This window comes from Cydia amplana, chromosome 3 (assembly GCF_948474715.1).
Source record: "Cydia amplana chromosome 3, ilCydAmpl1.1, whole genome shotgun sequence".
Lineage (NCBI taxonomy): Eukaryota > Metazoa > Arthropoda > Insecta > Lepidoptera > Tortricidae > Cydia > Cydia amplana.
The window spans coordinates 21210120-21222664 of record NC_086071.1 but is presented as its reverse complement, the minus strand read 5'-3'; the positions used below and the strand labels follow the sequence as shown (position 1 = coordinate 21222664).

The following is a 12545-nucleotide window of genomic DNA, read 5'->3' as shown; positions in this document are numbered from 1 at the left end:
AGTATGCTGTAGGATGATTATGGTATATACAAATACGCTAATCGAAAGTCGGCAAAAGTAATCTTCTGCTAAATAATATGCTGCAAAATGTATTGTATGCATACTAATAATAACGCCAAGTAATATTTATGCAAAATTATCATTCGATTAAAAGTGTTTCTGCGATACATGTTATGCGAAGTGTATTTCTGACGGACAATATTATGCCAGATGAGGGGAACCCCCTTGACAATCATCTAGACGTAAGTACAGTCAGCAGCAGAAATTGCTAAGCGAGCGAGATGTTCAAAATTACCTTGACACGCTCATATTCTCTTGACAATAAAGACGCGTAAGTACTTTTTGAACACTTCGTCCGCTTAGCAACTTATGCTGCTGACTGTAAATAAAAACTCCAAAAAATCTAACTATAACTAACAAACTCTAACTAAAATATTAGTACATTACTGCAGACGCCGGGAAAGAAGGGCTAGCCGGGTGAGTGGGTATAGCCGGCCGACCGTAGGGAGGCCGGATAGTGATACGAAGTCGGCAAGACCTTTTCACGGCTAGGCATGTATAGTGCTTTTCTCAAACATATGCAATGAAATAAAAAAAATCACCACTCAAAAAAACAAATTATAAATATCAACCACAAATAGCTTCACGACTAAAGTTTTTTAATTTTTCTTCCAATCCTGCCATAAATACTTTTTTTTACGGAAATCGTCCGTATTTCGCGTGTGTAGTGTTCGAATAGACCCTATTAGGGCCATTATACACAACCTGATAATAAGAATTTCAATTTCAATAAATAAAATAAATGCAGAGGATTTTAAATATTGTCTATGGTCTCTGGTGACTTACGTATAGACAAGATTTTAAATTTATTCATCAACACATTGAATAATACAGATTCGTATTCTTAATATCAGTACGTTCGTGTATAACAGGCGTTAACACGGATATTTTGGTCCGATAAACATTCATTCACTAAAAATATTTAAAAAAATATATAATTCGGCTGTTTAGCCTGTTCATGGACACAGACCCCATGTTTACATTAGAATTAAAAAAAAATTACTTCCCGGCCTAGGCCTTCAATTTCGTATGAAATTCCTTTACAGTTCTCTGGAGTTGCTCCGCCCTAAACGTGATACTTCGAAGCCTGATATAACGCCCGGAGCGACGACATTTCATTGCATGTTTGAGAAAAAAAATTTACTTTTGTACGTAGGGTGACTGCTATAATAGTTATTGGCCACTCTTAACAATAATTAAGGCTTCAATTGGCTTGCTACTTTCTGATTTGTTAGGAGTGGACAATTACTATAGTGGCCAATAACTAATAGCAAACGTTTTTCCCCCGAAGGGATAAAAACGATATATTTCATGTCTTGCCTAGGCTTGACCTGTGTGTGAGATTACGCTATTCAAACAACTATCGAGAACACGGAAATCTTATGTCCCCGCGCCGTCCAGCCGCGCGCGCGCTCCTCCCCGCCGCCCTCGCCCCGCGGGGGCGGCCGAGCGAAGGCGCGCGGGCGCGGTTCCTCAGTACCTTGAGATTGTAAAGTCGTCAAGGCATTACTTGGGTCAAGCCTAGGCAAGACATGAAATATATCGTTTTTATCCCTTCGGGGGAAAAACGTTTGCTATTTCATGGTCTGTGCCGTCGGCTTGACCTGTGAGATATGTTTAGGTTCTGACGACGCGGGGAAGCGTACTGTGAATGTGTTATATTATGCCTACATGTATTACATAAAGTAGGAAAATATGGATTGAAAGGTAGGTAAGTTAAGTAAGTGCTTGTAATTAAACGAAAATGAGTAATCAACATGTTTGTAATCAACAGCCATTTCAATTAATAGCTAGCGCGTTTCATACATTAATAGTTATTATAGAAATAATCATTTAACACAAGTTTAAAACAATAGACGGGTATGCCGTACTGATGACTTAATGTAATGCACATTAAGAACTATAACAAAAATAATCAACAGAAACTTACATTTTTGTTAACAGAAAACAAAACAAACTTAATGCATCCAACTCGGATGAAAAGAAACTCCTGTATTAGCTATGACATACGAGGAATTGTAAGAATAATTCAAAACAGTATGTAACTGACAATGAGATCTGGGGTTAACAACGCGATAACTGGTTGTTTATCTTATACTTAACTAAAATAATGAATTTCAGTCTAAACATTTTTGATTGAGATCAATAGAAAATAGGCAATCTAATCAATCTGTTAGTTATTACATTAACAGAACTGGACTTTAGAAGTCGATCACAACGTATTAAAACTAGAATCAATTAAATTGACATTAACATTACGTACTAAGTCAGGGGCTCTTATTACTTCCTTAAAGTAATGCTTGAGCACATTGCGTTCGCTTCGCCAATTCCCATTTCTAAGGATGTTATCTATAGGCATGTTGTTGTCCCTCCTGGAAGAGGCGACTGCCGAACGAATACTTCCAGGGGGGAAAGGAAGACTTAGCTCCACAAAGGCTGTCTTGATCCAGCCTGCAATAATTGCTCTTGAAGCTGCCTTAACTGGCCCCCGTGAGGTGATGAAAAGAGAATCAATCTGAGTATTTCCTGTTGATCTTCTGGTCTCTGAGAGCGACAGGTGTAGTTTTGTCCAACGAACTGGATCCAATTTCTCATTAGGTATCATAGAAAGCTGCCAGGCAGACTGTCTATGGGTTGTACTGTCAGTTTTGGAACCAAAATCAGGCCAGAATGTAACAGCTGTATCAGTAAGTAGCATGCTTGTCTCGTTTATGTTTAGTAGGGTAAGATCATGAACTCGCCTACCAGATGCCACTAACAGTAATAGTGCAAGATGACGGGAGACCTGAAAGATGCTGTCTTCTTGTACGGGCGTTCTCTCCATCCAATCAATTAGTTCTTTTATATCCCAAATACGTTTTTTAACCGAAGTTGGTTCTGCTAAGTCGATAGCTTTAACCATCTGTTTTACTAAAATATTGTTAGAGATGGATTCTCTCTTTGTTGGGTTAGCGAAATTTGCGATTACTGACTTATGTAATTTTACCGTATTGGCAGACAGTTTCTTTATCCTAAATAAGTAGCTTAGATGTTGAGCTACAGAATTGCCATCAGGGTTGTATGGGTCAAGTCCCAGAGCTTTGCACCGGTCTAACCACGTTTTCCAAGGAGCTGAGTAAGTTTTTAGCGTAGACGCTCTCCAAGATTTTTCTAGCAGTTCTAAATCTTCACCATGCCAGTCTGCAGTTATGGTCGACCATCCCGTATCCTCCAGGCCTCCAAGCGTAAGTTTTGGGCGTTCGGGAGACCCGCTTGGGTTGTCATGTCTAACAAGTGATGATTGAGGTTGCGAATCTGGAACGGGGGATCCACTGCTCTCATCTTCAGATCCGACCTCCAAAATACTTTCTCCCACCGTGGCACAATTATGACGTACGTTCCTTTCGCATGGTTTAGGTGAGCTAATACTCGAGGAATTATTGACGGAGGTGGGAAAATCCAGGCCAGATTGAACTGCCATACCCTGCTGAAGGCATCGACGAACTGGGCTTCTTTGTCTTTTGCGTCTCGAGAGACATAGGCTGGAACCACTCTGGATTCTTTCGTTGCGGATAAATCTATTTCGGGTGTTCCCCATTTGCAAAATATCAGGTTCGTCACCTGCTGGGAAAGATGCCAGTCCGCCAGGGGTTTCTGACGAGATAGACTGTCTGCTATGTCGTTGTAGATGCCCGGGATATATTGAGGGCATAGATCGGTCCGCAGGGTATTTGCCGTGTGGAGTAGTTGTGAAACGAGCATTGTCAGATGACGAGAACGAGTTCCTCCTTGCTTCTTGATGTACGCCACCACCGTCCGATTGTCCGACTGAACTATGACCCTTTTCTCCCTTAGATAGACCATTTCCGATCGAAAAGCTTGTAATACCGCATATAGTTCCTTTCTCTTTATATGCCATCGTTTTTGAGTTGGGGTCCATAGACCGCTGATCATTTTGTCGTCTATCTGAGCTCCCCAACCTTGGTCTGATGCGTCTGATGTTATAAAAGCTGTCTTTCGGTACTTTACGAGAGTTCCGTTTTGTTTCAAGTTCGCTAGCCACCAGACACATTCCTGAAGGGTCTGTGATGTTATAGGGAACATTATCTTTTTTTGCTGTTCTGGTAAGTGGTTGGCTGCTCTTTAAAGATCTCTGGAGTGTAACCTTCCTAGGGGGATTACGAAACTGGCAAAATTTAGTTTGCCCAGTAAGCTCTTGGCGAGCTCCCAGCTCCACTTTCGATCTCCCAGATACTCGATTTGTTGCGAAGGTTCGTTTAGGGATTTTTCTATGTTTATAACCCAACCGAGTCTTGTTAAAAAGTTTACTGTCTTGATGGCATCCTCTCGTAGTTTTATTGGATCCTGACAGGCTAGGAGGAAGTCGTCGAGATAGACTATGACCCTCATGTTCATATCCTGGAGTCGTGATAGCACCCAGTTTGACAGCCTTGCAAATGTGAGGGGAGCTGTAGAAAGGAAAGGTAGGCACGTGAATTGTAGGATTTGACCTTGATTGAAGATTGCTAGAAATCTTCTGTGCTGAACTTTTATGGGCACGTGAAAGTATGCCTGGGAGATGTCGATCTTTACCAGAAAATCTCCTGGTTGCAGAAACTGAGGTACCTTGAAATGGTTTAACAGGCGAAATTTCTTTGGCAGAAGGTATCAGTTTAGACCTCGAAGGTTGATTATGGGTCGATTCTTTCCATCTGATTTTGGGACCGGAAACATCGTTGAAAGAAAACCTGAATGAGCTGATGTGTGTTCCAAAATGTGTTGATATATGAGGGAGCTTATCTCTTGCATCATTTCTTTGGTTTCGAATTTTTTTATAATTTGAGCATGAAATGGAATCAGAGGAGGTTTTGATACAAACGGGATTGTGTACCCTTTTACGATGTTTAGAATACTTTTGGGGGATCCCTCCTTCTTCCAGACTTCTAGGTATGAGCGAAGCCTGCCTCCTCTGAAGAGCCGTATTTCAGGTACTTCTATGTTTCTTCGAAGAGTGTCCCTTGGACGAGCGCCCTCGGGCTGAGGAGGGATTAGAGTGATTTCTTTTGTCGGCACGTCTAGAACTCGATCCCGTTTTTTCGGATGGGCGACTTCTGGGATTGACAAACGTCTTCTTTTTGGCGGTCTTTCCCTGGGAAAAGCCGGTTGCGCTATTGTATTGTTTCGGTTGTGCCGGTTTTTTGTAGTGGCTACGAAAGAAAGTCTGCTGTGGTGGTTGCTTAAGAACCTCTGTGAGCTTAGATTCACAGAAAAGATGAGTCGTTGATGGAGGGACGGAATTCAAAAGTGACGCCTGATACTCATCCTTGGGGATAAGAAGATTCCTTCTCTGTTCTATAATTTCGTTCCTACGCCCGCATGCAAATTGAAGGAGATCGTCTGATATGATCTTCGTGGCAGAACCAGTAGATAGGTGATAGGCTCATGAGATCTTCTTTGAGGCCAGGGTGCTGATTCGAGAGTTCTTTGAGAGCCCCATGCATTGCATCTCTTTGCATCAAAAGCCCATGGATCATGGTACCCAGGACATAATCCATTTTACCCAGTTGTTACTGGAAAGGGTTATGTGCTGTGTGCTTAACCAGGACTGGGTTGGCCTTTAAAGCACCAAAAACCGGCGCGGCGTGTAATTTTTTCTGTACTTCGACATACCTGATCTGGTTATACGTGATGTCGCCTAGTCTTAGTACTTTAACCCCCTGTTCTGCAATGTGTGGTTTTGGGTTGGGTATAACAGGGTCCTGTGGCTTAGTGCAGGGTAACCAGTCAAAATCTTCTTCGGAGCCAAACGGAGCCTCAGGGGGCTCCCACGTAGGGGTAGCTTTGTTTGGAGGTTGTTCAGGAACAAAAGTGTCGTCGATATCTGAGCAGTGAGCTGAAACGCAGTCATCATCGGAGCTTTCGTAAGCAGAGTTCTCCTGTGAGTCAAATGGTGTTTCAAATTTTTTCATGAAGGACTCCAGCATCTCCTTTAGCGCCACTTGATTTTCCTCTAACTTACTTAGTCTGTCTTGACGTTTAGTTGTACGAGCAGAGCTGTTGCTGCGCCGAGAAACATGCGTGACAGAGCCGCTGTCTTCCAGGTCACCGGATAACTCGTGGTTTGCCTCCTCTCTGCCGATCAATAGTGGTCTCATGTCTGCCAAAGCCGCGACAACCAGTTCATTCTGTACTGCAGAACCCCGTATCCGCGCTGCTAGAGAGGCAGGGCCGGTAATTAAACCGACACACAAAGGCCACTCCAGTAACTTGAGTTTAATATCTCTATAAGTTCTCTCAGAAAGAGAGGAACAGTTCGGCGAAAATGCGCGTGCCAAACCTACCGTCGGGATCGCGAACCTGATTTTGTTCAGAATTTGAGGGTCTAGTTCACTTCCCAGCAAATCTTCTTTGGAGTAGGTATGTACTTTCCATTCTTGCCAGCCGTCCGGAAGATGCGCTGCAATGAGACGTGTCAGCCTGCTGAGGACCACATTGTCTCCAGGGTCATCCGCCTCCCAGTCGAGTAGTGCTCCAAGGGAGCACATAGCTCCTGAACCCGATGCCTAAAACACAAGGAATTCTGTGAGTTACTGCGGGTTGGGACTAATACGGCTCATTTAATGATCTACACGTAAAATTACGGAATAAGATTGAGCCGTACGACGTGTAAAAATGAGCCGCACGTGTCGCGAAAGTCGCCCGTACGGCCCCAAAAAGTGAGCCGTAGGGGGTCATCGTCTGAGCCGTACGGCTCAGACTGACCCGTGCGGCTCACCAATCTGGCCCGTAAGGCTCATAAAACTGGTCCGTACGGGTCACTAAGCTGGCCCGTACGGCTCACTAGATTGACCCGTACGGCTCACCAGATTGACCCGTACGGCTGACCATTCTGACCCGTACGGCTCATAAATTAACGGGCCGTACAGGTCTAAGTGACTCTTAAAAGAAAGGAGCCACGCGGTTCGCCACAATGGTACGTACGGATCGCTATAAAGCCATCAAAGTACTCGAGGTGCAAATATAAATTTACCGCTCTAGGTTGGAAAGACCGCAGAGACAGCAAATTAAATCATAGATCGAATCGGACCCGAAAGGGAAACGCGATTCACAGATTTGCGCCTGTACACGTGTACATCGAGCCTTGATTTTTGAAAGTTACTTGTATGTTGGCACAGTACAAGTAGGTATTTAACCTTAAAAGGTTATTATACAAATAACTGAAATAAAAGTCACAAGCACTTACAAATTAAAAAGAGAGTTCACTTACCATCGATATTGGTGAAAACAATCCTATAACACAATATTGTCGATCTAAATGATCTCGAACGAACTTCGTCGTTGTTAACTAAAGACACCGTGCACTCGCGTAGCGTAATGAAAGCGTACTGAGGAACCGCGCCCGCGCGCCTTCGCTCGGCCGCCCCCGCGGGGCGAGGGCGGCGGGGAGGAGCGCGCGCGCGGCTGGACGGCGCGGGGACATAAGATTTCCGTGTTCTCGATAGTTGTTTGAATAGCGTAATCTCACAGGTCAAGCCGACGGCACAGACCATGAAATAGCAGTCACCCTATTTAATGCTGCCGTTAATTTCAAAATCGATATTGCGGCCCGGATTTTTGACGATTGCGGCAGCGATGCAGTCGGCAGCAATGTCGCTCTGCAATACTGCGCCAGTAACGCTGCAGCCTGAACCCAAACGTTACTTTTAAAGCTTTTATAGTCACTTCATTTCTAAATAGGTATCTGGGCTATAACCGCTAAAAACGGAGTTCATAAATTGCGGGCATCTGTCTCTGTCACTCTAATTACGCCTTCATTGGAGTAAAAGAGAAAGATCCCCCCAATTTGCGAATTTCGGTTTTCGCAGTAGGCCCCCTGATATCTAGTCCGAGTGTTCCAGATAGGTACCTACTCGAAGTGCCGGTCGATAACGCTAGTTCGGGACAGGCCGGGATTGGAATAGTCTGCGACCTAGGTAATCGAGCCGATAGTGTTAGCGTTTATTTTATGTATAAGTAGAATATAACTTAAACAACAATTATTTATTTTAATATAGCAACATTTTCGCTTTAGGAACATTAATTGGTACTATTTGGCAACACTACCTCTCACCTCATTGGTTGTCGTCCCTGATTGGTCGAGTAACGGCCAATCATGATTCACCGAGCAGGTAGTCGGTAAAATGGTGGGAACTGTAGTTAATAAAAAGGCGAACAGGCCGTTCGCGAGGCATTCTGTTACGGTGCGCCAAGCAGTTACAACAAGAGTGGTGAAAGATAGTGTTGCCGGACATTAACTAAGGTAAGAGGTATTTGTTTTAAATTAAAGTGTGGAATTTAATGTCTGTAAAATAATTACATTTATTATGAAAATAAAATATTTTGAATTAGCTTGGTGTTTCCCTTTTAGCTCAGAAGTGGGATAAAACTCTGCCCACGTAGTGCTTATTCTGTAAATAAGTTCGTTTTTATCTTTTTTTTTTTCTCACAATTCTCGTTATTTTTTCTTATGAACACCTAATTATAAAAAGTGGCGACACCAAGTTAAAACCGTATTCAGAGTGAGTGTTTTATATCCGGTGAGTAATTGAATTTGTTTTATACTTATTTGTCAAATAAAGATCACGTGCCTTAATAAGTTATAACCTATAAGTAAATTGAGTTTTACGACGAGTACGTAAGACAGGCTTCATCATCATATATCGTGTAAACTATTTGCCAGGGCTGCTCCCTGGAATTGTTTACACGTTCGTATAATGCATTTTGCCAGAGCTACACTCTGGAGATGCATTATTATAATAATAAGTGGGTAGATGTCTTGTAAACAATTTGCCAGGGCTGCTCCCTGGAGTTGTTTACACGTTTGTATAATGCATTTTGCCAGAGCTACACTCTGGAGATGCATTATTATAAAAGTAGTTAGTTTAACTTAATGTCTTGTAAACAATTTGCCAGGGCTGCTCCCTGGAGTTGTTTACACGTTCGTATAATGCATTTTGCCGGAGCTACACTCTGGAGATGCATTATTATAAAAGTGTTTAGTGTAACTTAATGTCGTGTAAACTATTTGCCAGGGCTGCTCCCTGGAGTTGTTTACACGTTCGTATAATGCATTTTGCCGGAGCTACACTCTGGAGATGCATTATTATAAAAGTGTTTAGTTTAACTTAATGTCGTGTAAACTATTTGCCAGGGCTGCTCCCTGGAATTGTTTATACGTTTGTATAATGCATTGTTGCCAGAGCTACACTCTGGAGATGCATTATTATAAAAGTGGTTAGTTTAACTTAATGTCTTGTAAACAATTTGCCAGGGCTGCTCCCTGGAGTTGTTTGCACGTTTGTATAATGCATTTTGCCAGAGCTACACTCTGGAAATGCATTATACATATACTTAACCTAATAATTTACCTTAACTGTTTATTTCATGCCCTAAATCGGTTGACTATTCACTATGTGTAATTTTGTGACTACAGAACAGATCATGAACAATCGGGGCGTAAGCCCAGACGGCAGCGTCAGCAGTAACGCGGAGGGTGAGCCAATCAGCGTGGGTCGCCGCAGTCGCGACCCGGCAAGGCAGACTCCGCGGCGACGCAGCATTCAGAGCGAGGGAGCGGATGGGAGTCTGAATACCAGGCAAGTCCGTAAACGCTCAACTAATAAGTCAAGGAGTAGGGAGCCGTCTAAGGTCATCTCGAGGACCACTCGTTCACGACGGCAACGCTCCAAGATAAATAATGACAATCAAACCGGTAGGAGTCGATCACGGGTTCGCCGGCAAGAAACTCCGCAACGTTCTAGGAAGCGATACCGCGATCGTCGTAGTTACAGCAGCTCATGTGCAAGCTCTTTTGACGATGCGTGCGAGGCAAGGGGTGCGCGACGTCACCGACGTAATAGTGCCAGTAGTTACGACAGTCCGGTCAAAAGGTTGCTAAAACGGAGACGATCGCGCGCACCCTCGCGTCGTACGCATCGTAGGTTATCTAGTGGTCGCGAGGACTTACCCAATTATGATCAAAACATTCTTCAAAAGTTCTTAGATGTATTAGCGAATGTAAAGGGAAATTCGACCTCTAAGCTTTCTTTAACAAACGTTGTCCCGGAATTTGATCCCATGTGCAAAGATCAAACTATTATAACCTGGCTTACCAAAGTAGAAGAATGCGCGGAAATTTATAATTGGAATGAGCGTGAAACTATACACTTTGCCATACCAAAATTGACAGGCGTTGCAAAGCTGTGGTATCAGGGCTTAAACTCTGTGCTTTATAGTTGGACTGAATGGAAAAGAAAGCTTATCGAGTCGTTTCCTTGTAGGCAAGATTACGCAGACTTGTTAGGTGATATGCTGGCCAAGCGTGCGCGTTATGGAGAGTCTTTAGAGCAATATTATTACGCGAAAATAAACTTAATAAATAGGTGTGGTATAAGTGGACGTAATGCTGTAGATTGTTTGCTACACGGCGTAGACGATCGCGCTGTTAGAGTAGGTGCTCAGGCAGCACGTTTCCGTGTGCCTGAAGATGTTCTAAAATATTTTAAAACTGTTAAAGCGAGCAGTAGTAAAGAACAAAGTGACAAACTGACCCGAGATAGGAGATTCGATCGTAATAACGACAAAAATAGAACTGAAGGGGTAAGAAAAGTAGGCATGAGTAATATCACTATAAAGTGCCATAATTGCAACGAAGAAGGCCATAAAAGTTTTCATTGTAAAAAACCACCCAGCAAGTGTACTGGGTGTAATAAATCAGGACACCTGGATGCTTACTGTAGACTTAAAATTACCAATAGGCCACATAATGTCGAAAGTTCCAATAATGGCACTCCAGTTGAAAAACATGTAGCCGTAGTAGACGGGGCGTCCGGATCTAATCGCAAATACGTGATTGAAATATACGTTAACGACACTCCTATAACTTGCCTAGTAGACTGTGGTAGCGAATGCACTCTTATAAGAGAATCCGAAGCCAAACGTTTAGGACTAATCTTGACATACGACGAGTTGCCGTCTTTAGTAGGTATCGGTGGCGTCGCTAAGGCATTAGGTAGATGTTTTACACACGTAACGGTTCAAGGCATACGAGAGAACATTGAGATTATAGTCGTAGAAGATGCGGCCATTAGATACCCCGCCCTCTTGGGTCATACGTTCACAGAATTACCTCATATCACAATTATTAAGACTCCCGATCAAATTTTCTTTGAAAGAGACTGTAACGGTTCAAAATTCTATGGTAACATTGACCTCGTTATGATACTACTGTCGACATCTAGTGGCGGAATAGCTGTCGTCACGGATTAATTTTAACGCCATCTGTTGGCATCCAGAGATACTCGATCAGGTGAAAGTCAACTATATTTCTATATTGTTTATGGTTATTATTTTAACTTTAGATATCTTCTTTAGAGTTTAAATATTTAGGTTTAATAGTTCGAAAATATTGACACGCAATATAATTAGTCTTTTAATTTGTTGTTTTGTAATATTTTGGGACATCGATTGCTACATGGCAAAATTTCTCGACTCCGCGTCATAGACGCAAGCTTTAAAAAAGAATGAAAGGAAATCGATTGTCGAACGCGATCCTCTCATCACTTGAGATCCGGCGGCATGTGAGCGAACAGCGTCGTGGTCTGGAGTCAATTCGTCCTGGGAGGCATCCCTTAAAAACATGCACCCACACTTCGTGTAGCAAGGTAAGTAGCAACTCGAAAGTTTAGTGTTACAAGAATGTAATTCGGTCTCTGCAACGTTACTGATTTTCCATTCCTTTGTTACAGCAGACACAAGCATGGCGTCGTGTACCGTGGTTCCTTGAAGGGCCAAGTTAAAACTTATTTTCTTACATATGTCGGGATTTTAGTATCGACAGTTTCAATAAAAATCCGGGTAAGAATTCGCATATTTATTGTAGGGAGTGTAGTTTTCCTTTTTTTCCGTCTTTGTACATATGCGGCAAATGACCACGTGGCAGATTGTAAGTTTTCCTCTAAATTCATGGAGTAAGATGGTAGTTTTAATTATTCCTGGGTTTATTTCTGTAGGATATGGCAGGAAATGCACATGCATAGTCAAGGTGTGACATGTTTCTTATGATAATTCTTTTCTTTAGCTTTGATGCCGGTCCATCCGTCCCTCTACCCATCCACCCATCGGTCCACTCCGTTACTTGGGCACGCTTACTCTTTCTCCGGGCACGTGTCAATGCTGGATGCCGCTGTAGCCTTGGGCTCGTGGTCCATGCTGCTCACCGCGACCTTGGCGTGACTGGGGGAGTCAGCCAACTGGACGCGCGCCGACGGTTTCGTCGCGTGTCACCGCGACTTTTGGCTGCATCCTCGGCACGCCACTGGAACAGCGTGGCTACGGCTCCACTGCCTTCTGCTACAGACGCGTGACTCAGGTGTGGTCCAATCTAATCTCTCAGTTAATTTTAAAACTTTAACAAACACGACAGTGGCCTCTCTATAGACTTTGAATGCTCGGTGCATACTTCAGTG

At 43.1% G+C, this 12545-nt stretch overlaps 1 protein-coding gene and 1 long non-coding RNA gene across 2 annotated transcripts in view; one reads left to right on the top strand and one right to left on the bottom strand.

Moving 5' to 3' along the window:
• LOC134662764 (protein O-mannosyl-transferase TMTC1-like) overlaps positions 1 to 12545 on the top strand; it is a 321732-nt gene that overhangs the window by 147174 nt on the left and 162013 nt on the right. The window lies entirely within an intron of this gene.
• Positions 1 to 12545, bottom strand: part of LOC134662862 (uncharacterized) — a 315753-nt gene that overhangs the window by 241256 nt on the left and 61952 nt on the right. The window lies entirely within an intron of this gene.